Source organism: Benincasa hispida, chromosome 11, assembly GCF_009727055.1.
Source record: "Benincasa hispida cultivar B227 chromosome 11, ASM972705v1, whole genome shotgun sequence".
NCBI classification, from domain to species: Eukaryota; Viridiplantae; Streptophyta; class Magnoliopsida; order Cucurbitales; family Cucurbitaceae; genus Benincasa; species Benincasa hispida.
In genome coordinates, this window is record NC_052359.1 from 46,162,216 (window position 1) to 46,188,263 (window position 26,048).

A 26,048-nucleotide genomic window follows, 5' to 3' on the forward strand; every position below is an offset into this window, starting at 1 on the left:
TATTAAACTGATTAAATGATTAAAGCCTAAGGGTTGCTAATCATATTAGAACCGTGATCTTAGGTCTATGTCATCCAAGTTTTAAACATTTTAAAACCATGAATTAAACCTAAGTGAACATGCATGTCTTTCTTATTGCTTTTAGTTCTAATTTCTCTTTAACCTTTAAAAAGAAACAACTAAAACACATTGTCACACAACAAGATATTTATAACTCTTATAAAGTAACCTATGTGTCATGCTTCATGCAATGTCCAGTCATTAATATATACAACTTTTATATACAAGTAATAACCAAGAAAACATGCTTTCCATATATCCTTATACTATAACAATTATAATATAAAGATGATGCATGCCAATGCTTTTTATGCATGCATAAATATAACTCTTATATTATATGATGCATGAGTATGCTCTTACGTAATTTAAATCATGCTTCTTTAGGTCATAACATTTATAATAAAGAGATGATACATGGCCAATGCATAACCTAAGGTGGGATTTTCTATATGTACATACCATATGACATATAATAAACATACATCTCATGTATTAAACCAAAGATTAATGGACCGGAATGGACCTACACAAAATCGGAATGAAAAATTCTATCTATTACATTTTTCCATTGAGCAAACCGGGACTTGAGCCGCTGGGTGAAGCTCCATCGTTTAGTAAATGCATGACAGGTAAACGATCGTGTAGCGCACACTAGACGATAGCGCGAAAAGCTAAACGATCGCTTAGACGACAATGAGGCTGCGAAGCCTGATCCTCTAGGCAATCGCTTAATGCGGCGAAAGGTAAACGATTTACCATGCAGTTTACTCTGCGATCGTTTAGTTAGTTACTAAGCGATGAAGCTTGCTGAGCTAAACGATCGTCTAATGCGCGTGTGCGTTAAATGATACCCGAGTATCCGATACTCAACGATCGTCTACCTCATCCTCTACATGACCCGATCAACTCTTGATCGTCTTCTTCCTCGAAGAACAGTAACCCTTGCTCCGAACTTTAGCACACACGACTCAAAACTCAAACTAACTTTGAAATTACAAACTCGATAGCAAATTATAATGCCCAAAAACGCAGGGGCATTTACAATTAACTGGAAATGTAAAAGAATTTAACAAACCAAGGTTTCATCCCAGAAAACTCCATTAATCCACACATCCACAAACGAATTAACAATTAAAAAAGAGAGTAGACATGCTACTCCCACCGAGAATCTATATGCAATTATTTGCAATTGGAATATCAAAAACCTGGCTCTGATACCAATTGAAGGAACTCTTATACAAGAGTACCTATGAGCGGAAGTGGATCTTTCCAATTCATTGTGATAGAATTTCCATATATATAAATATATAGATATGCATTGCTAACATTAAATTACTGACATGCTTTAAAAGATAAAAACAAAAGACCGAGAGAATGTACTAGATGAAGACTCTTCTTCACAAATCTCGGTCTCACCATGAACAAATTCCTCTCGCTCTTTCTCGTCCAGTAAGTGATTGCCTAGCAACACCACGGTCGTCTACACGAACAGCAGCACATAAACAACAGGCAATGGGGACGATACCACCACTCGGAGCCCTCAGTATTCTCAGAGTGCGAACCCAAAGGGTGAGCTTTGATGGAATTGGTAGAAGGGAGGAAAGGTTATCGTGTACTACGATCAAGCAAGTAGGAGAATAGCATGACTATCGTATAGTCGAGTGCTTGATCGTTTAGTGCCGTGTACACGATCGTGTAGTAAAAGTTAAGCGATCGTCTATAAAAAGGTAAGCGATCATTTAGTTATGCTTAGGCGCTAAGCGATCGTCTAGTAAATGGTAAACGATCATTTAGGAAATCACGGGAGATCATTTAGAAAAGTGCGGGTGTGCGATTGTTTAGTAAGTGGGCGCTATCGTATAGGCTCTCAACACTAAGCGATGGAAGACTTTCACACCGTGAGCGATTATGCGTCTATCGTACAAAATGAAAACAATTTTCATTTTATTCTTCAGTTACTAGAACTGAATTCAACTTCCCACTTACGCCCGAAATCAGAGAAAACGCTGGCCAATTATCTTATAACTAACCAATTAATAAATTAAAAATTATAATCATATTATATTCATAACCTATAGTTTGATAACATATATCAACTATAGTGTTTTCTCCTCTACTTAATATAAATCATATTTATGCCCAATTTCCTCTAAAATAATGTATCTCATACATTTAGTCAATCATATCATATATAATTAACCAGTTCAATTATATCATATATAATCAAAATCCCTCTTGTCAATTTGAACATTTTAAACTGATTCTCAACTTGTATCCAAGCTACCAAGGGGACCTTATGGACCTATGGCTCGAAGCTTCAATGATACATGAATAGCTGACTAAACTCATTAGCCACGAGATCCACCATCCGTTAACTGCCAGGCATTCCACTAAAGACTGATAACTGAACTCTTCTTACCATAGATATATTTCTGTGTCCATCGGATATAACCAATCATAAGAACGATAATCCTTCACAGATGCTCGTAAGTACAGTTGGGCCAATTTACCGTTTTACCCCTGTAGTTACATCTCATTCCTTAAGTACAATTGATTCTTCTAATGAACAATACAACATAGTCCAGCTATGTGTAAACACCTCTCAGGCTAAGAGAAGGTGTGTGGCGCCACATCGTTCAAGCCCTAGAATCAGCCCTTAAGGGAGCAATCTATCTACTTACCCCTGCTTCGGGGAAGGAGTGAATTCCATCTTGTGTAGCTGTGTTCCCAGCTCCCAAATCAGACGAATCCCCAAAGTGGTAGGTTTGAGTTGGCAAACTGGCCAATCACACCCATGCAAACTAAAGGACTGCCCTCAGTGGCAGGAGTTCTCAACTCACTCAGTATTGAGGTCATGTTACCTATCATCATCCTAGTGAAGTGAAATTCTCTGTCATGAACAGTGTTATATAACAAGATGTTAACACTTCGTGGTCAAGTCTTATACAAACACTCTTTGCATAGGACGCCCCCGCTCGCATATCCCCTACACGAATGATCAGGATCAGACCATTTGTGACAAGTCACAACACTTGTAACTATTCCACAAAGCGGGCTGCATCCGTAGCATTATCAGGATCAGTTTTCCCTCATATATCTAATACTATAGAACATTTTGGTATCACTTAAAACATGAATCTACTTGTATGTCACCACATACATGCTTAAGTTACATAAAGACAACCAGGGATTTTAGTTTATTGGTTTGTGGTTAAAGCAAATAAACATCCAGATGAGCAAAATCAAGTAGTGAAGTAAATATCATATATTATACATCACAAGCTATTGACAAACTACAAGACACGAGACTTTTAGGGCATCAATCCCAACACTTTCATCATATTTAATTTTCATTCAACATATTGATTACATGAGATTCATAAACACACTTCAATATACTTTCTCATTTCCAGTTTTACTCAAAATTCAGTTCGAAAAACATTATTCAAAAGTATAATATATACAGACTATTAACAGAGTTATGTTCATTAGAAATACTTTCACAACTACACAACCAAACCACCACTTCATATCCATGTTCCCAAAACTCATGTATATTTAGTAATGATATGGAAAAGATTGGATTAAATAAATAAGGATTTGGAATTTAAATGAATTTGGAGTTAAGAAGAAAAGAAAGAAGTATATACATACATACATACATACATACATACATACATATATATATATATATATATATATATATAATATATATATATATATATATATTAAATATATATAACATAAGGAGTTTGGGTGAAATTTTTTTTGTGAAGGAAAGGGAAAAATATAAGTAAATATGTGTATATATATTAAGAGTCAAATACATATACATAAGTAAGCCTCGATCTGCGTGCACAAAAAAAAAAAAGAAAATTTCCTATTCTCTTTCGTGGAGGGAAAATTTCACAAAATGGCTAAAAAACTAAAAGCTTTTCTACCAATGATCTCTTCTTTAAAACTTTTCTACCACTAACATTTTGCCCCTGCGAAATTCCAAAATTACCCTCAATTTTAAAAAACCTTCAGACCAAAGCCTTCCATCTTCTTTCTTCAACCATTTCTCAAGCATTCAATATGTATTCAATGCAACACCAACATTCTACCAAGCATTTATTCCCAACTAATATTCTACCAATAACATTTATTTCCAATTAATATTCTATTAATGGAAGGTCACTCTCAGTATTCACTTCTGTCGAACTCCCCACGAAATTGTCCCATTTTTCTCTCGAAGTGTTATCTCAGAGTTTCAATCCAACATCCTCGTCGATCGCTTTCATCGCCAAATTCAGAAACGAAGAGAATGTAAGTGATATTTAATATTTCATGTCCCATATCGCTTTCATAATAAGTGTCATTTAGCATTAAATGAATGATCGTATAGTAATATATACACAATCGTTCATTACAATATAAACGATCGTTCATGAATTACTAGATGATCATGTAGTAAGTTATAAACGATCATGTAGTAAGTTATAAACGATCGTGTAGTAATTTATAAACGATCGTATAGTAATTTATAAACGATCATGTAGTACTGTATAAGCGATCGTGTAATACTGTATAAATGATCGTGTAGAACTATATAAAGATCCTTCAGAAATTTATATGATCGCACATACAATACTAAGCGAACATTTTAAATAGTTGGGCGATCATTTATCAATTACTGGACGATTTCTAAAACTTTTATGGGACATTGTTTAAGATTTGCTTATCCTATTGCAGATCAATAATGGTACTTCGCATCTTGTACAATATGGTGGGGATTGGGATGAGTCTAAAAGAAATTATGTTAGAGGTCATATGAAAGGTCTGAAAGCCAGAAATGATATAACAACCAGTGAATTAGTGAATATTATGCACCAACGATTGAATATCAATCTAGATATGTTTGATAAACACATCAAATGTTGTTACAGTTTATTAGTCCCAACTCCCCTGATTGACATAATCGAAGATGAAGACCTTAGCCTTTTTATTTTTTTTAAGGAAGTGATGCATCCCAGATGCCGTTATTTGTATCAGTTACACCTTGCGAAAGTCATGGAGTGCACACAGACGATATGTACCAACATTGCAATCCAACCGATCAACCCATTTCAACCACTCAAAACTTTGAGTTTGCAACCATTCCAACACGTAATATTCACACCATGTATTCACTAGATGATCATATTGAGCCATATAAATTGGGGGATGACCGAAGTGAAGCTTGGTTTGGTCACAACAGTAAACCCAGATGTACTTCACAATTTGACACTGAACATGGATATGGACAATCTTTAGGAACACAAACTTCTCCAACACCTTATATCCATGTACCAACCCTACTTGCTCTCGTCCCACCAGTTGTGATGCCTTCGATTCAAATGCATTCCATCATTCCAAACCAACCATTTATAGATATACCTAGACCATCAGAGGGCCCTTCGTATGACGACCTCATCACAATACCTTATGATTGTCTGAATGACGAGGATATAAAGGTCAGTCAAATTTTCTTTTCGAAATATGATTTGTCAGTTAAATTATCGATGCTTGCAATAAGAAAGAACTTTCACTACCGTGTAAAAAAGTCAACAAAGAGCTTGCTAACGATCCGATGTTTGGTCGAGGAATGCAAGTGGAGGGTCTATGCAAAAAAAATGAAAGAAAGTGATTCCTTCAAAGTGACGAAATATCCAAGCAAACATACATGTTCTTTTGAAATGAGAATGGATAATCATTGACAAGCAAAAAAGTTGGAATAATGGACACTTAATCAAGTCCAAATATGAATAAATTGGTCAAACATACCGCCTGAGGGATATAATTGAAGAGGTCCGACGAGATTATGGAGTGAACATAAGTTACAGACGGGCTTATTATGAGGGTCGTTGGAAGTATCATATGCTATTGTTACGACATATGGAGAGGCACTTAAGCTTGCAAATCCAGGTACGATCTTTAAGGTTTAAGTAGAGGGCGGACAATATTTTAAGTACGTCTTCATGGCACTTGGTCTGTGTATCAAGGGTTTTTGGAACTACATCTGCCCAGTAATCGTTGTTGATGGGACCCATTTGCACGAGAAATATAAAGGTGTGTTGTTAATAGCAACGTGTATTGATGGCCATAGTAACATATATCCTATCGCCTTCAATGTTGTAGATGGTGAGAATGATGCATCATGGACTTGGTTCATGACTCATTTGAAGGCTTCTATAGGAGACATTCCAAATTTAGTGATTATATTAGATCGTCACATCTCAATTGCAAAGGTTGTCTCAAGTATACTCCCTGATGCATTTCATGCCCTATGTATATACCATATTCAGAACAATTTAATTGACAAATTTAAGAATAAGAGCATTATCCCACAATTCTACCTAGTAGCACAAGCTTATAGAATGTCTGAATTTCAGATGTATTAGGCTAAGCTCCATAAATATCCTGGTGTGACGACCTATCTTAAGGAGGTTGGATTACAACGGTGGGCAAGAGTTTATCAAGTCCACTGTAGGTATGACAAGATGACGAAAAATATAGTAGAATGCCTCAATAGAGTGTTGAAAGATGCATAAGAACTACCAATCACGAGAAATCCAACTCATTATTGTCCCTTTCATCATGATGAGTCCTTATGTTATTATTATCTTGAACAAATCAAATGAAAATCCAAACGATCATTTAAGACTATCTAAACGGTCGTCTATATTTTATAAACAACCATTTAAGAATATGTAAGCAATTGCTTAGAAAATATAAGCGATCATTTAGATTATCTAAACGATCGTTTAATAATCCTAAACGATCATCTATATTTTCTAAACGACCATTTAAGAATATGTAAACGATCGTTTAGAAAATGTAAGTGATTGTTTAGATTATCTAAACGATCATTTAATAATCCTAAACAATCGTCTATATTTTCTAAATGATCATTTAAGAATATGTAAAAGATCGTTTAGAAAATGTAAGCGATCGTTTAGATTATCTAAACGACTGTTTAATAATCGTAAACGATCGCCTATATTTTCTAAACGATCATTTACGAATATGTAAACAGTCATTTAGAAAATATAAGCGACCGTTTAGATTATCTAAACGATCGTTTAATAATCTTAAACGATTGTCTATATTTCTATAACGATCATTTAATACTAATTAAATGATCGTTTAGAAAATATAAGCGATCGTTTAGATTTTCTAAACAATCTTAGAAGAATATGTAAATGATCGTTACCATTTGAGAATATCTAAACGATTGTACAAAAATACATACCTCATTTAGACGATGGACTATCATCTTTATTTTATTCAGTTGTTGGCCCATCAGATGATGTTGGACAGCAAATGTATCTTCCATCTAATGGACCATGGTAGTCAAGTTCGCCAAATCTTTGCGAACTTCTTTAATTTCCTCCGTAAGAACCTTGTAGGATTTGGAATGTCGATGTCTTGAGGACCTCTGCTGCCTCTTGCCCTTCAGGGGGTTAGTCTAAACCGACATACGTGGTTTTGGCTCTATACGTTGCACATTTACAAGTTGATCTACATGGGTTCATGCTCTTCGTGCCCCTTTGAGGACTCGTGAGTATCGATGGAGTGTTCAACCCCTTCGATCCTTCTTTTTCCAACAACATGAACTATATTATGTCCTTCCAGTCGGTCCTCCTTGTACCTTATCTCCTCTGTGCTAAGTACAAGTCTCGACACAACGATAGTCTGTACATAAACAATTGAGCAAGTCAAAATGCATGATACTATAAACAAATGAACAAGTCAGAAGCGATCGGTTATTACTTTTTTTTTTGGCTATAAAACATTATTTCTCAATTATTGGTAAGATGGAGCACGAGAACAAGTCCATCTAAGAATTCTATGCATTGCAACCTTACTGACTTTGGTGGCTATGAAGTTACTTGATGTGGATAAAATTTTGTAAGCCTAAACCTATAATATGGGAACTTTGTTACACATACATAACACATAGGTTTAATGTATATTAAAGTGAATTAGAAACAAAAGTACATATCTGGAATGTAAGTGCGAATCCCTTTATACAGTAATATGAGGCACGACAATCATTTTTTGCTTTCTTTGAACAATATGCCTCTTTCTCCCGCGCATGATAGTCTTCATGCTATTCAATATACGTTTATAAAAGAGAGAAGGCCATTTGTAATGTACAAAGACTTCAAGGTCATTGACAATCCCAAACATATTCACATCGAATTGGTTTTTCTTGTCTTTTCCAATCATCACTGTTTTGATGAATAGTGTCAATGCAACCTTGATAGTATCTTCATCATTAGTAAACTTGAACTTCTCGAATGCAGTCTCCACATCCTTGCAAGAACTATCATTTTCATTTGGGTCATTCGGTCCAAGAATGAGTTCTTGCAACCTTTCATTGTTTGTTTCTTTTTCTATTGTTTTCCTGGTCGACCACAACCTAGTTATCAGGTTAAAATTATCTTGGGAAATGTTACCTTCTTCCCTAGAATGTTGAATGATATAACGTCTGGGTTCGCATCTGCTACCTCCCTTAACAGAAAGTGGTGCAAAAGTTGTCCATTAAAGTGGACCAAAGGCAGTTTTCCTATACAATCTCATCTATTCTTCTATCAACTTATTTTTAATCACATAGGCAATTTTGTGGACTTGGCAAGAGACTGTAGCAGGGAAATACTTCTCAATAGGGATGTCCATCTTACCAATTTGACAAGCGTGTACACTACAACTATTAGTAAAAAATCGCATAACAAAAATTAAATGATCACATGATATCTCAATGATCACGTAACAGTTAGCTAAACGATCGCATAACAGATAGCTAAACGATCACACGATATAAACCTAAATGATCATACAATAAATATCTAAACGATCACGTAATAGATAGTTAAACGATTGCATGATATAAACCTAAACGATCACACAATAAATATCTAAACAATCGCGTAACAGTTAGCTAGACGATCGCATAACAGATAGCTAAATGATCGTATTACAGATAGTTAAATGATCATACAATATAAACCTAAACGATCACATAATAAATATCTAAACAATCATGTAATAGATAGCTAAACGATCGCACGATATAAACCTAAACGATCACACAATAAATATTTAAACGATCGCTTAGTATTCTTTATTCTGTCTCTTAGTAATCTCTATTCGATCGCTTAGTAATCTCTATCTGATCGCTTAGTAATATCTAAACACTCACTTAATGTTCTCTAAACGCTCGCCTAGTATTCTCTATTCGATCGCTTAGTATTCTCTCAATGATCGATTACGAATGAATACGCGATTAAACCTTAAAAGATAGTCAAACCTTGAATATCAACATGCATTCTTCAAGGAGAAGAGTCTCATATCTTTCAAATCTCGATGACAGTGGCAAGTGTTCAGAGAAGACCGATGAGAAACCTGCAATGTTCAGAGAGAAAATGGGAGCAAATTCGAAAGAAAATTCTTTGAAGAGAAATGCTTTGAGAAGGAAATGAAAGGACTTATTGTTGTAAAGTATTCGTAGAGACGCGTGGATACCAAATGGTCTGAAGGATTTTTAAAATTGGGGGTAATTTTAGAATTTTGCATGGGCAAAAGGTTAGTGGTAGAAAAGTTTTTAGGAAGAGGTCATTGGTAGAAAAGTTTTTGGTTTTTGGGTCATTTTGAGAAATTTTCCTTCATGGAATCGCCCAACCATCTTCTTCTTCATGCATGGATCAACAGTCGCCGGAGGCTTCTCTCTGTTCATTGTTTGTAAGCCAACTGTCTGCATTGGCTTTCGTCAGCCATCGTCATCGCCTCGCAGCCGCCCTCACGCTACCCGTTAGCCACGCTCAGTGCCAGTCGTTCGGTCCTTGTCATGCCGGTGTTTTCTCTCTCTTTTTTGCACGTTTTCTGCATCATCTCCTCATGCTAGCATCCGTCGCCGCTATTCCCGTCATCTGTACCGTCTGTCGATCACCAGCCATGCTTCCTTCTTTCGGTCACAAGATCTTGGGTTTTTTGGGCAAGTTTTTGGGTGTTTTAGTTGTTTTTGGAATGCTTTTGATATTAGTTAAAGTTTTGGCCCAAGATTTAATTTACCCATAATTTTGGGTGTTAGGTTCAGAAATTTGAGGATATTAAGCAGGTTGTCCAGTAGGGTAAATGTTCTATTTGGAGATTTTCGGGAAGATTCTTATGGTATTTTAATGTTTGAAGGCCCTTTATGTTATAAATTTGGATTTACAACCCTTGATTCACACTTTGGTAAGTGTCTAAATTTGGATTAGGTATTAGGCCTTAAATGTTAAGTGTAAATTTTGATTTATGTTATAGGGTGGATCCAAGATTGCTGAAGGGTTAAAGAAGATTAGTTGCTTGGATAAAATTAATTAAGCTTGATATTGGTTTGCTCTCGAACCTCAAGTTGATGTTATGATTGTGAATATGGTGAATGCATGCTTCTATTGTGATGAAATGATTTGCTATGATGGACTGATGAATGGATTTGAGGGTGTTTTGGAGACCTATAATTATGTTACTAAGTTTGTAATATCATGTTTATGGTTTGATACAAAATTTGGATGTTGTATATTGCATGTTGGACCGATGTGACAATTGGCATTCCTTTTGGGATGTGTACTTCATGTTTGTGGACCTTCGAGTTTACAGCGTCCCTACGGAATCGCCACCTATGTTTATGATTGTGACTCCTCCGAGATCACTACCTATGAAAGCGTACCTTTGGGTTCGCCCCTTATGTCTATGCCTATGCCTATGCTTATGCCTATGATACATGACGTACACCTATGTCTCGATAAGAAGGCGAACATGTACACCTAGTGAGTCGCTTGCTGAGTATTCTTATACTCACTATTTTCTCTAGATGTTTTTTTTTTCCAGGTAAAGGCAAGGAGAGATTGACGAATGGCAAGAAGAATCTGTGATCGAGTCTTTGGGACTTGACATCGCTTCCGTATATGTTTTCTCATGTTTTCATGTGTTGGTTTAGAAGTTAGACGTTTAAAATTCTTGATTGATCTATTTAGTTATTTGTTTAATTTATTTTAAATTAGAGTTAGGGTTACCCAAGCAAAGATTTTTTTCTTTATATTTTTATCCCTTTTAACTCTACTTTTAATAAAATGATTTTGCCTCTTTTCATTTAAATTGCAAGAGATCTATTTTCAAGCTTATGCATGCATATAGTAACGTCCTCCCAATAGGTGCTAGAAAATTGGGTCGTTACAAGTAGTTTGAAATCACTTTCACAAACCATTCAAACATCATATACAAGCATAACTCATATCAAATTCCCATTTCTCATCAAGTCCACCATCATAGGTTTACTTATAAAATCATACAAATCATTATAAAATAAAATCAGGTTTCAAACCACATTTTCATAAATCCAGTTCATATAAAACCAATATTAACATAGAAATTATTATTCAAAGCATTCTCGTAATCATGGTCAAGTAAAACAGATCATGTCAATACATTTCAAAAATCATAGCATACTATCATACATATATACTTTTCATATCAAAATACTCAAAATAAAACCAATCACAGCCACAGGCACGAATTCTTCGGCTTATAGACCTTTCCAATTTCAATCTGACCTGAAACAAGATCCTAGGGTTACTAAATACTTACAAGAGGTCAAAATAACTTCAAATAACCCTTAGTGATTCCATAACATTAATTAAACTCAACTTAAGACCTAAACCTCCACATTTTGCACTTTAAGTACATCTTTCTTAAAATACCTAAAATCGGCCAAAAATCACTTTAGAGTCTAAAGTTATTCATTTTAGGGCTAAATATCAAGAAAATCCTAATTGGGCTTCAAAATTACTCACTAACACCAAAATGGCAAAAAACATGTCAATGGGCGTAAAAAATGGCCATGGGTGTGAAACCCGGATTTCCATTTCCCTACTTAAGTAGGTAACTAAGGGAACTCACTAAGTATAAGTTAAATCCTATGTTAAAAAGAAGTAAATTCTAATTGTTTAAATAGATTGTTTAGTAGCTTTGAGATAAGCGTTAACTAGTAAAAGTTTGGCTAAGCATAACCCATGCATTGGAAGCTAGAAAAATGGCTAAGTATTTGTCAATGCGTTGGCCTTGTGCTAGGCGTTAGTGTTGTGCCATGCATTGTCCATGCTCCTTGAGAGGTTATTTGGGCATTGAGGGAAGCCAAAGTGTGGTCGAGAGGAAAGGCTATGCGTGGATAAGCATGCGACAACCAAGGTCTTGAGAGGTTAACAAATCATGCGGCAGCCTAAAGTGTGCACGAGCATGGGCGTTAGAGTTGCGCACGCTGGGTGATCGTGTAACAGTGAGCGGTGCTGCATGATGAGGTAGGCGATCGTGTAGCAAATGCATGGAGCTAAGCGATGCGGTAAGCGATCGTGCGGCAAAGTACGACGCTATACGATGTGGCGAGTTGCGCTAAACGATAGCGCTATACGATAGGCGATAGCATTAAGCGATGGGGCGTTGGCACTGCACGATCGACATCAGCGCTAGACGATGATGTTGGGCGATGGCGCTACGCGATGGGCATGGGCACTAGACGATAGCCACGTGTAAGGCATAAAATTTATTTTCTTATTCTTATGTCATACAACACATGGATGATTATAATGTAAGATACAACTTGTAAGCGCTTGATGCGATGATGTAATGATATGCGATACTACTTCTAGATGTATGCATTATTAATGAAATGCTTGTAGTATGCCATGCATTGTCACAAGTTTCCTTGCATTGAAACCAAGTATAATTCCACCGCAAGTTTCTCGGAGTGATCTGAGGTCGAACACAGGGATTATTTTAGGTTAATTGTGTTACATTCATGATATATGCGACCGGGGGTTTTTCAATTTAATAAAAGTTATGTTTATACAGGTATTAAAAATTGCGGTCAAGTAAAATATGCGGTAAAGTAAAATTGCAATAAAATAAAGTTGCAGTAATAAAATAAAATGCGATAAAAGTAAACCTAAGCTATGATGATACAAGATATAGGTTACATGATACATGATACCGAGTTTAAGACTGATTGTGAAGATTATACAAAGAATCGTGTTATGCAGTGGCAAGGCTTTATGTACGAAGTAGAAAAAGAAAAGATAATTAATACAAACATCGCAAGTTCATTAATTGCATTAAAGATATAACTACGGTTCCGCTTTCAGTTGGCGTACACCTCTCGGTGATCGGCCGTATTCCCACATCTCTGTGGTGAATGAACACAAGGTTGCTTCCATCTCTGGAAGTACTTCTCGCTTTAGTTAATGCATTCTTCTAACCTTCTCTCGATAGATCAGAATGACATCTTCACTTCTGCTCTCACAGGTGAAGATACCGTCTTGCATGCTTTAGCTAAACATATTTATTTTTTAGCACAAATTAATTTACTTGTTTAATTCATTCTAATTACTAAGGGATTAAGAAAATATCGTGGAGAAAGCGATTAATGGAGGAATGGAAATAGATAGAAATATGGAGATGAAAATGATCATGACATTTAATTATAGAATCAAGCGTCTGATACATGGTGTGAATGATTTAGACTAAGACGATGAGATACAATTGATGATAGAGATAGAAAAAAATACAGAAGAGTGCCAACGTCTTGACACAAATCTGAATGGAGAAATTGCTTGTCGGTGTATGGAGTGAGATGAGTGTCCCTCTCAGGCTTGCTTAACCGGTAGAGTTGATCTAGGTATAGAGCTTCACGACGGGGATTTGGAATGATTCGCCTTGATACTCACCTCTCGGCCTTGCCTATTTTGTTCTTGGATCTTTTCTGATCAGCACTTAGATCAGCCTCTCTCTCAATATACAAATATCAAAATAGCCTCGTATCAAGTATATCTTTTCAGTGAATTCTCTGAAGGTATTTATAGATGAATGCTCTGATTCTCTTCCGTGTGGTCCCCACTTTATTGTTATGGAAATTCCGGAAATGGTGGAATAAATATTCCTTCTTTTATGCAATCAATCCGTCGAAAATGCACAACGGTTAGTTGTACACGTGTCAAAATCCTCCGCGATTGCATTGCTCATTTGCATCTTTCGATCGTGTGCCCACATGCGGTGTTATTTTTTATTAGTGCATGCGATTGATGTTGCGTTGATCGTAAAGCTGTGGAACGATTGTCGCATGCGCCGTCATTGCGTTGATCGTTTATTCATTCCTGAATGATAGGCGCAATGCGACGTAGATGCGTTAATCTTTTTCTCTTGAGCCATGAGCGCATACGGTGACTTGATTTTCTGCAAAACAGACTTGAAATATTCTTTTCTAGCATCGCAATGGTGTCAATGGGTGTATTGACGACAACTTATAATTCTTGTGTTTCTTAGCTAATTTCCATACAATTGACGCAACTTTCCTCTCTTCTGGCCACAATATCTAAATAAAGCAGTATAAATAACTTGTATTTCTACAAGTTAGCACACCCCCAAATTTATATATATGCTTGTCCTCAAGCATATCTTCTACTAAGGCAATAATGCTTAATTCCTATCCTAAATTTTTGCGTCGATTGGTTACTCCGAATGCTCCACTTAGGCACATTACTTAACAACGCAATTTCCTTCTATCCTTGCTAATTCATATCAAAGCCCTACTTTATTCTTCTATTCTACAAATTTCTGCTAAAAAATGCTTTTCTAGTTTTAAAAAGAATGTTTACCTCTTCTTGTCAAAATAACTTGATGTTTCTAGATGCGGTGGTCAAACTTTGCATCATTTATTAGAGACTATTGTTCATGGTTACACTCTTCGTTTTGGTTTGTTCCCACGGGTGTCATGCGAACATCTAACTACGGTTGTGTGCCAATCTCAACTTTAACTCATGAATTTCAGAGGAATTGTCTCTTGCTTCTTTTATTTTTCTTTTTCTCATTTCTTTCTCTTTTCATATTGTGTTGTTCTTGGAAACCCACGTTCGTTTTGGCTTGCTCCCACGGGTGTCATGCGAACATCGAACTACGAGTAGGCTCCTTTCACAACTTAACTCTTATCAGGTGGGAATGTTTTTTTGGGGTTTCCCTTGCGTTGACATTGGAGTTTATATGAAATATGTTATTATATATTATTATATATATATATATACAATGAACGGCATTTTTCTGTAATGATTGCATACTCTTGATCTCCATATGTTCAGACCTTCCCCACCCCCAAATTTAGAGATGCGCAAGATCCTCATTGTGTTGTTTGGACAGAATAGACAAACACTTAGACAAAATTTCAAAAAGAAGGTTTGAGCAGAATTTTGAAGGGTAAAAGATAAAGCATTGCTAAGCTACGAATTAACTAAGTGTTAGTTAGAAAATACAGAGTGTGGGAAATGTGTCTAAGTGAATGCATATTATACATCATGGCAGCGCAATGAATAATGCAAAATGAAAGATTTAAGAATATCGTAAAGTTGACAAAGGATGATAAAGAAGAGGCGCAAGCACATAGAGAGAATTGCTACTTAGTTGTATTGAAAATTAACTAAGTATACAAATAATTACAAACAATGCAATACAAAAATTTTGGCCTGTACAAAGAATCAAAGAATTTAATCAAACAATGAATGAAATAAAGATAAAAGAAAGGCCACATAAAAAAATAAATGTAAAGATTATTGTTGAGGAGCAGAAGGGTCTGAAGGAGGGCTCGATGTGGTACGAATGGAGTCTCTTCGAAAACCAGTCGCTGCTTGAGATGCGGAGGCACCATGGGACCACGAAGATATGCTGTTAGAAAATTAAAGTACTCATGGTTGTGCTCCGTAAGCTGTCTTTGGTGGCGATGGATCGTATAAATGTTGCGCTGAATATTGATCAACACCTCCCTTGACGTGGCAGCACTGCACTGTATATCGTCGACTTGCTCCATTACCACATCAAATCTCTGGTTGAAGAAGGCTTGTTGCTGAGCGAAGAGTTGTTGCTGTTAGGAGAAGAGGGACCGCATTTCTGCTAACTCAGCAACTAAGGAGGCGACAGTGGGTTGTGCCTGCGATGTCTCGTCAGAACGTTTTGAGGTTAGGCAGAAGTGCCTTCACCAAATCGTGTGGGTCATCAAGCATACCCGTTGAAGATACATGTCTAACAGGAACTGATAATATATTCAGTGGACTATAGGATTGTCGCCAAGTTGGTCATCACGGGTTATTCGCAGAGAATACCCGTTGAAGATACATGATCATGCCAGAGTTGCCCAGCTGACAGGCTGGGGTGGTTACATTTTGTTATGTGATTATTGTTCATTGTGGAATTGTATTCCCAAAAATGAATTTCTGAAATCAAACCTATGTTTGTATAAAACCACCACTCACTGAGCTTTATAGCTCATGTTTTCCATGTTTCATGTCTTCCCCCCCAGGTAGCGGAGGTTGAGGAGTTCCAAGATGCTGTTAAGGTCAAGGTCTTCCACAAGCCATAGTCACACTTCCGGGGTTTTAAGAGTTATTGTTGTAAACTTTGTAGTTGAGTCTTGGTGTTGTATAAATATTACATCGTTGTAATAAATTGGGCCTACTCAATCAGTTGTTTTTTATCTCCTTGACTTAAAGTTTACTGAGTGTAGTAAGGTAGAGATGGGTAGTAGGTATCATAAAAGGTGGTATCTGCAGTCCCTCACGCCTCTCCTCGGGCCCAGGAGGCGGACTAGGGGCGGGGTATGACAATGGGTGCTCGGGCGAGCGTGTGGGTGTGCGACAAAGGCATGTTGGGACACGTTGGACACGGTAGAAGGTGCACGAATGAGTGTGGGTGTGTGCGTACAGGGCTGTGCGCGCGGGATGGGTGTGTACGCGCGAGGTGAACGGGCGGTTGGGTAGGAGTGGCAGGCTGGGCGACAACCCTGCTTTGTTTTTTCTCTTATTTTTCCAGTATACTTTTAGACTTCATTTGATCAAATTCGGCAACAATTTCTTCAAATAACTTTTATAGACAAAGTGACCTTAGAACTTACTAACCTTTAAATCCGAAGCCTTAAATCTCATTGCAAACGTCCCAGACAACCATTCAAATCAAGAATTTTTTATTTGCCTGATTTTTGGATCACCTTAGATTTCTTCATAATTTCTCAACTTTTTCGACCTCAAATGTTCATGGCACCCCTATTTCTCACTCATTCCTCTTCAATTTCGTTAAAAAAATCAAAATTTCCATGAGGGAGTTGGGAGAACCGACCTTCTCTTCACAACCCAAATTCCGAGTCAAGCTGCTGTTTGTTTCCTCCAATTAAATTCACCCTACCAGCTACTTACTTTCTTTAATACATGGCTCTTCTCAATTTTTCCTTCCACGCTTCACATTTAAAATAATATTAATATCAAATATTTAATTAATTTTTTTAATTATCCCAAAATAAATTTCCCAAATTTTGTTTGAATTCCCTTTGTCATATTTTTCCCATCTTAGCTACTTAGAAAATTTCAAATTATACCCTTAGCTCAGTTTAACCTCAAGTATATACATATATAAGCCCACTTAGGTTAAGTACCTATCACCTTAAAGACATTAAAACTTGAGTATGCACACAAGAGATACTTAATTCAAAATTTAAAATTTCTAACTTATTCTTAAGCTAAATTAAGAGAAAAGAAGTGGGGCCTTACAATTCAATACCCCTTTTTGAGAATTTCATCCTGGAAATTCAGTGAAAGTCATCAGAAGAATGAGTGAGGGTATTTGGCTTTCATTTGTTGTTCGCTTTCCCAGGTTGCTTCTTCCACAACATGGTTTCTCCACAATACTTTAAGTAGTAGAATCGTCTTGTTTCTCAACACTTATTCCTTCTCGTCTAAGATTTGTACAGATTATTCCTCATAGGACATATTTTCCTTAAGTTGTACTGGTTGAGTTTCTAGGACATGTGACGAATCTGAAACATATATACGTAAGATTGATACATGGAACACATTGTGTATGCTAGAACGCTCCGTTGGCAATGCTAGACGATAGGCTGACGGTCTTACGCATTGTGGGATTTCATAGGGTCCTATGTATCTTGGACTCAGTTTTCCTTTTCTATCAAAATGTAACACTTCTTTCCAAGGAGAAAGCTTCAGGAAAAATCTATCTCCCACCTTAAATTTCAGATCTTGACAACACTTATCAGCATAATTCTTTTGGTGATCTTGAGCCGTCTTAAGTTTCTCCTTAATGACTTTAACGGTATTTATAGTGATCTGCACTAATTATGGACCAAGCAACTTTCTTTCACTAATTGCATCCCAACATATTGGGGCTTCATACTTCCTCCCATACAAAGCCACATATGGATCCATTTTGGAATGATAACTGTTACTATATGCGAACTCTATTAGTGGAAGATGAAAATACCAGTTGTCCTTAAACTATAGCACACAGGCATGGAGCATGTTTTCTAAGGTATAGATAGTTCGTTCTGCTTGCTCATCTGTCTAAGGATGAAAGGTTGTACTAAATCTAAGTTTAGTACCAAGAGCCTGTTGCGAGCTTGGCCAAAATTTAGATGTGAATCTTGAATCTCGATTAGAGATAATTGATACCGGTGCTCCATAGCGACTAAAAGCCTTTGCTACATACATCTTAGCCAACTTATCTAAAGAATAAGTGGTATTAACTAGCAAAAATCTCACCGTTTTAGTCAACCTATGAATTATCACCTAGATGCTATTATGACCATTCTAAGTGCAAGGAAGTCCAAATAGAAAGTCCATGGTAACATGCTCCCATTCCATTCTGACACTGGAAGTGGGTTAAAGAGTCTAGCTTTTTTTTGTCGGATAGGTTTAACCTATTGGAAAATGATACACTTTGGTATATATTCAACTATTTCATGTTTCGTTCCAAACCACCAATAGAATTGTTTCAAAGTTCGATACATTTTAGTGTTCTTTGGATGCATCACATAGGCTGAGTTATAGGCTTCCTCTAGAATTTCCTGCTTTAAGTCTGACTATCAGAAACACATACACGGTTGTATCTTACTATAGCTCCGTCGCTTCTCACTTCATAGTCTGTCTGACGGCCTTGCTTCACTGTTTCTCCTAACTGCTTCAAAACTACATCATCCTTTTATGCCTCAATAATCTTGTCAATTAGGGTTGGCCTTACCTAAAACTATGTAGTCAAACCTCCCTGGTTGTATGCTGTTAACTAAGGCATCAACTGAAAGATCTTAGGATCTTAGCAACCATTAATATAGTTATAAAAATTAATGATTAGCAACCATTAACCTATAACAAAGAGTTGCATGCAAAAATAGGATCTTAGAATTTTTTTTTTAATTTTAAATTGTTTAAAATTAATTAGACTTAAGATTTCATTTCTAATTAGATTAATATAATTACTTAGTTTCTTTTAGAATAATTTTTAAATTGACTAAGTAGGACAAATAGGATTAAGGTTATAAGGGAACTCAACTGATACAATTTTGTCTAGACTTGAGGTATTTAAGTTGATGGTTTACGTAACACCTCCTAACTAGGAACTGGATTGGAACTTGAGTTGAATTAACCAAGGTCCTATTAGCATGCAATGTTGCTAGGTAAATTAAATGGTTTAATAAACCTAGAACTTTAGTATAAAGACCTTATTATAAGGGATATAATATGCATAGACTTTGATAGATTCATTAACCGGAATTTAACTAAGTGTAACAAAATCCTAAGATTATTAGAACATTTTAGTGGGACAAAAATGGTATATATGATATATAATTTTTAGCCTCTCACATCCCTAATAGTTCACACCTTGAGATCCATGTTGAGCTTCATGTCGTCCTAGGTGCGACCTCCTTTCGAAAAGTGTTTGCATGGATCAATATCAAGGTGAATAGGGGAAATGTTCATGGTAAGTGGGAGAAGGACACATGTCAACTTATCCTACAATTTCCTTCATTAGATTGCACAGTGAGATTCTTACAATTCGCCTGCGCGTCATCCTAGAGCGACCATTCCTTCGAAAGGCCTGATCATAGGTTTCAGAAACACATACACCAGAAATTGATAGGATTTCTTAGGTTAATTTTCAACAGTTTTCTTTTCTAACGGTAGCCTATTGAAGCATACCTCTGAAATTCGACAATGAAAGTGTCACACTTACAGGATGAATTAAACAAGTTAATGAATCCTTGACCAAACTAATGGTAGCTAAGAACTATAGGAATAAGAGTTATTATGGAATTAGTAATTAGTTGAGATAGTCTCAATTTAAGGGAGGGATAGCTGATCACCTTTTGGTTGCTATTGTTCTAAACCTCTGAAGTATCGTTGCAAAAACTAAATCAATAGTTTATTTAGGGTTCTATGATGACTTGTTTTGCTAAACTGATTGGATATTTTGTGCAATGGGTTAAGGCAAAGATAATTAAAACGATCATTTATTTGTTTGTTTTTCAGCATGTCTTCCTCAATTATCGCTTTACTTAAAAATGAGAAATTAACCGATGAAAATTATGCGACGTGGAAATTGAACTTGAGTACAATTCTTGTTATCGATGATCTGCGATTTTTCTTTATTGAGGAATGTCCTTAGGTCCCTGCTCGAAATGCACCTTTAAATGTTAGGGATGCATATGACCGTTGGACAAAGGTCAATGAAAAAGTCCCTCAAGGGTACGTTTGGGCAACCATCCATTCAGATCCTGCACAAGGCCCTCAAATGCGTTTATAACGCACGTATAAAGGAAGGCCAATCAGTTGGAGAATATGTTCTCGACCTGATGGTCCAGTTCAACGTGGTTGAAATGAACAGGGTAGTCATTGACGAGCAAAGTCAAGTGTCTTTTATTCTGGAACCTCTTCCGAAGAGTTTTCTTCAATTTCATAGCAATGTGGTTATGAATAAAATCCAGTACACCATAACGACTCTCTTGAATGAGTTAAGACCTACCAATCTCTTATTAAAGGTAAGGGACGGGTGGAAGGAGAGACAAATGTTGTCCATTCTAGAAAGTTCCATAAGGGTTCATCCTCAGGAACTAAGTTCGTAGCCTCATCTTCTGGTCTTAAAAGGGTCTAGAAGAAGAAAGGAGGAAAGTGGAAGGCTTCCTCTGCTGGGCAGAGTAAGGGAAAGGCCAAGGCGGCCGACAAGGACAAGTGTTGCCACTGTAATGTGGAAGGTCACTGGAAGTGGGACTGCCTAAAGTACCTTGCTGAGAAGAAGAAGAAAAAGGAAGGTAAATGTAATTTACTTGTTTTAGAAACATGTTTAGTGGAAAATGACCACAATGCCTGGATACTTGATTTAGGATCCACTGATCATGTATGTTCTTCTTTACAGGGAACTAATTCCTTCCAACAGCTTGTTGAGGGTGAAATGACGTTCAAGGTTGGAACTGGATACGCCATTTCAACTCGTGCAGTGGAAGCTATGAAGTTGTTTTTTGGAAATAGATTTCTTTTCTTATAAAGTCTATATGTTGTTCCTAAAATGAAAAGGAACTTAGTATCTATTTCCTGCTTAATCGAACATATGTATTTAGTATTTTTTTTACAAGTAATGAAATGTTCATTTCAAAAAATGGGATACATATTTGTTCGACTAAATTAGAAAACAACTTGTATGTGTTAAAACCAATTAAAAAAAAAGCACTTTTAAATCGTGAGATGTTTAAAACTGCTAATACTCAAAATAAAAGGTAAGGAATTTCTCCAAGTAACAATAATACTTATATTTGGCACTTGAGATTAGGTCACATTAATCTCAATAGGATCGAGAAATTAGTAAAGAATGGACTTCTAAGTGAGTTAGAAGATGATTCATTACCTCCATGTGAATCTTGTCTTGAGGGTAAGATGACTAAAAAACCTTTTAGTGGAAAAAGTTATGGAGCCAAAGAGCCCGTAGAGCTCATACATTCGGATATTTGTGATCCAATGAATATAAAAGTTTAAGAAGGGTACGAATACTTTATCTCTTTTATAGATGATTATTCGAGGTATGGTTACTTATACCTAAAGGAACATAAGTCTAAAGCCCTTGAAAAGTTCAAGGAGTATAAGGCAGAAGTTGAAAATCTATTAGGTAAGACTATTAAAACACTTCGATCTGATCGAAGTGGAGAGTACATGGATTTAAGATTTCAAGACCATATAATAGAACATGGAATCCAATCTCAACTCTTAGCACCTGGTACACCTCAGCTAAATGATGTATCGGAAAGGAAAAATAGAACCTTGTTAGACATGGTTCGTTATATGATGAGCTATGCTCAATTGCCTAGCTTGTTTTGGGGGTATACAATAGAGACTGTAGTTCATATCTTGAACAATTTTCCTTCGCAGAGTGTTTCTGAAACACCTTTCGAGTTATGGAGGGGGCGTAAACCTAGTTTGTGCTACTTCAAAATCTGGGGTTGTTTAGCATATGTGCTAAAATCCTAAGAAATTGGAACTTCATTTAAGATTATGCCAATTTTTTGGTTACCCTAAGGAAACGAAATGTGGTCTATTCTTTAATTCACAAGAAAACAAAGTGTTTGTATCGACAAACGCTACATTCTTGGAAGAAAACCACATGAGAGATCATACACCATGAACCAAATTAATATTGAATGAAGCTACTGAAGAATCAACAAGAGTTGTTGATGATGATATTGGTCCTTCATCAAGAGTTAATGAAGGGACTAGCATTTCAAGTTAGTCTCATCCTTCCTAACCATTGAGAGTGTCTCGATGCAGTGAGAGGATTGTAGCATAACCTGACCGTTACTTGGGTTGAACTGAAACTCAGGTCGTCATACCAGATGATGGCGTTAAGGATCCGTTGTCTTATAAGTAGACAATGAGTAGGCAATGAATGATGTAGACAAGGATCAATGGGTCAAAGCCATGGACCTTGAAATAGAGTCGATGTACTTTAATTCAGTATGAGATCTTGTAGATCCACCTGAAGAGGTTAAACCCATAAAGTGTAAATGAATCTACAAAATAAAGAGAGATGTATCTGAGAAGGTAAAAACCTTCAAAGCTAGACTCGTAGCAAAGGGTTATACTCAAAAGGAAGGAGTTGACTACGAGGAAATTTTTTCCCCTGTTGCTATGCTTAAGTCTATACAAATTCTCTTGTCCATAACCACATATTATGACATGAAATATGGAAAATGGATGTCTAGATAGCCTTTCTGAATGAGTATCTTGAAGAGAATATCTTTATGTCTCAACTCGAGGGGTTCATAGCCCAAGGTCATGAGCAAAAAGTTTGCAGACTGAATCGATCCATTTATGGGTTGAAACAAGCATCAAGATCTTGGAATATTAGGTTTGATACTGCAATAAAATATTTTGGCTTTGACCAAAATATTGATGAGTCTTATGTTTACAAGAAAATCATCAACGATAAAGTAGCTTTCTTAGTACTTTATGTGGACGATCACTTACTCATCGGAAATGATGTAGGATACATTACTAATGTTAAAAAGTGGCTAGCAGCCCAATTCCAAATGAAAGATTTGGGAGAGGCACAATATGTTCTTGGGATCCAAATAATTAGGGATCGTAAGATCAGAATGCTAGTGAGGTTTCAAGCAACTTATATCGACAAAATGTTGATTCGATATTCGATTCAAAACTCTAAGAAGGGTTTATTGCCTTTTAGGCATGGAGTTCATTTGTCAAAGGAACAATGTCCTAAGACACCTCAAGAAATTGAGAACATGAAACGTATTCCCTATGCCTCAGCTGTGGGTAGCTTAATATATGCTATGCTCTGCACTAGGCCTGACATTTGTTATGTAGTGGGAATAGTTAGTAGGTACCAGTCCAATCCAGGGTTAGACCACTGGACTGCAGTTAAGAATATCCTCAAGTATCTTAGGAGAACGAGGGACTATATACTAGTGTATGGAGCAAAGAATTTGATCTTTACAGGATACACAGACTCTGATTTCCAAACTTACAAGGATTCTTGGAAGTCCACGTCAGGATCAGTGTTCACACTACATGGGAGTGCTATAGTATAGTGTAGCATCAAGCAAGAATGCATTGCAAACTCAATCATGGAGGCTGAGTATGTAGGTGCTTATGAAGCAGTAAAGGAGGAAGTTTGGCTAAGGACGTTCCTAAGTGATTTGGAAGTTTTTCCAAACATAAACTTGTCAATCACCTTATATTGTGACCACAGTAGGTGGCCAACTCGAATGAACCTCGTAGCCACAAACGGGAAAAGCATATTGAGAGGAAGTATCACCTGATAAGGGAGATTATGCAATGAGGAGATGTGATCGTCACAAAGATCGCTTCGGAGCACAACATTGTTGATCCATTTACGAAGACTCTCTCGGCTAAAGTGTTCGAGAGTCATCTAGAGAATCTAGGTTTACGAGATATGTACATTTTGTAATCTAGGGAAAGTGGGAGATGCGTAATGGGTATGAGATGCCCTAGTTTATTGTTCTTTACTTTGTACTTGTAACATCCCTGTTGTTCCATATAATGTACATCCCACTAACTAGAGTTTCAGTTCAAGTGGGAGTTTGTTGGGTTTTATATCCTAAATCTCGTAGGTAGTGAATGTAATTAAATGACCGTCATTAACAAATAGTTATTAATGTTTTTCTCAATAAGTGTTATTGATATTTTATTTAATGTTGTCTTATTAACCTTAAAATCCAATAAACTAACATCTTAGGTTGTCTTATGAGTCTTGAAATATATGTAGAGACATATAGGGATCAATGTTCAAAATACAGCCTAAAGAGTCTATAGTATAGGGGTAAGGTTGGGTACCTTATCCTGGTAACACTATGGATACGACCCACTTTGTTTTTGATACAAACGCAGTGATCCAATGCGTTCATATAGGAGACACACGAGTGGGGGTATCCTGGGCAATGAGTTTGTATAAGACCGGATCTTGAAATAGTAACCACTAGATGTAACTCCATTGACTAGTTAGGTTTCTATTTCAATAAGATGACCTAGGCAACTTAAACTTACTTCTGAGTATATTATGAACTTTTATTCATAAAGGATTGTCCTTTGATTTGTATGGATGAGAGTGGCCAGTTTACTAACTCAATATGCCTACCATTTTGGGGATAAGACCGAGTGGGTAGCTAGGAACATAATCATACAAGATGGATTTCACTCCTTCCCGACTTCAGGGAAAGTAGATGAGTGTTCCCTTAAATGGTGTCTCCAGGACTTGAACAAAGGGCTCTACCCTGTCACTAGCCTGGGTTTTTGTTTAATGGTTGGACCATAAACAGGTTATTCATTAGAGGAGCACTGGTACTTAAGGATGTCGAGGTTGAAGGAAATCGGACATGAGGATTTCCATAAGCAGCGGAAGGATCATTCCAAATTTCTATCGTATTTGAACAGTAAAAATTACAATCAAGAAATGGAAACATATGGTCATGCATAAAGTGAAATTACAACAAGCTTTTCTAACGATCAAGGGATAAAAATAATATACCTTTGAAGACTCATCTTCAAGATCCTTAATCACGAACGCTCGATCAAACAGCAACACATTAGTCACGAACACTAGAACACTTCGACCGCAATACAACACGATCAACAAAGAACTCGAACACCGCGATCTCCAAGATCACGGATACAGCAACCACACAAACACCACAAACTAAACGAACGACCTCCACAAAACCTCGATTGATGTCGAGTTGAGTATGACACCACCACAATGGCTACCTTGGTATTCTCGGTGTGAGAATCCAAAAGTGTGGGCTATGTGTAGACTTGGTTAGAGGCAGAGATCGGAGAAAGAACAATTGTGTAAACGATCGAGCAAGTGGGAGATGGCAGATGTCTATTATATAGACGATGCCCAATCATTTAACAAAAGCTATGCGATCGTTTAGCAAAAGCTATGCAATCGTTTAATTGATCGACCAACTGAGTGTCTATCGTATAGAAACACTCCACGATCGTCTAGTCTCACCAAGCTGTTGTTTAGCAAATCTAATTTACTTGATAGACTTTTCGTGAGTAATTTTTGAGAATGGAAATCTC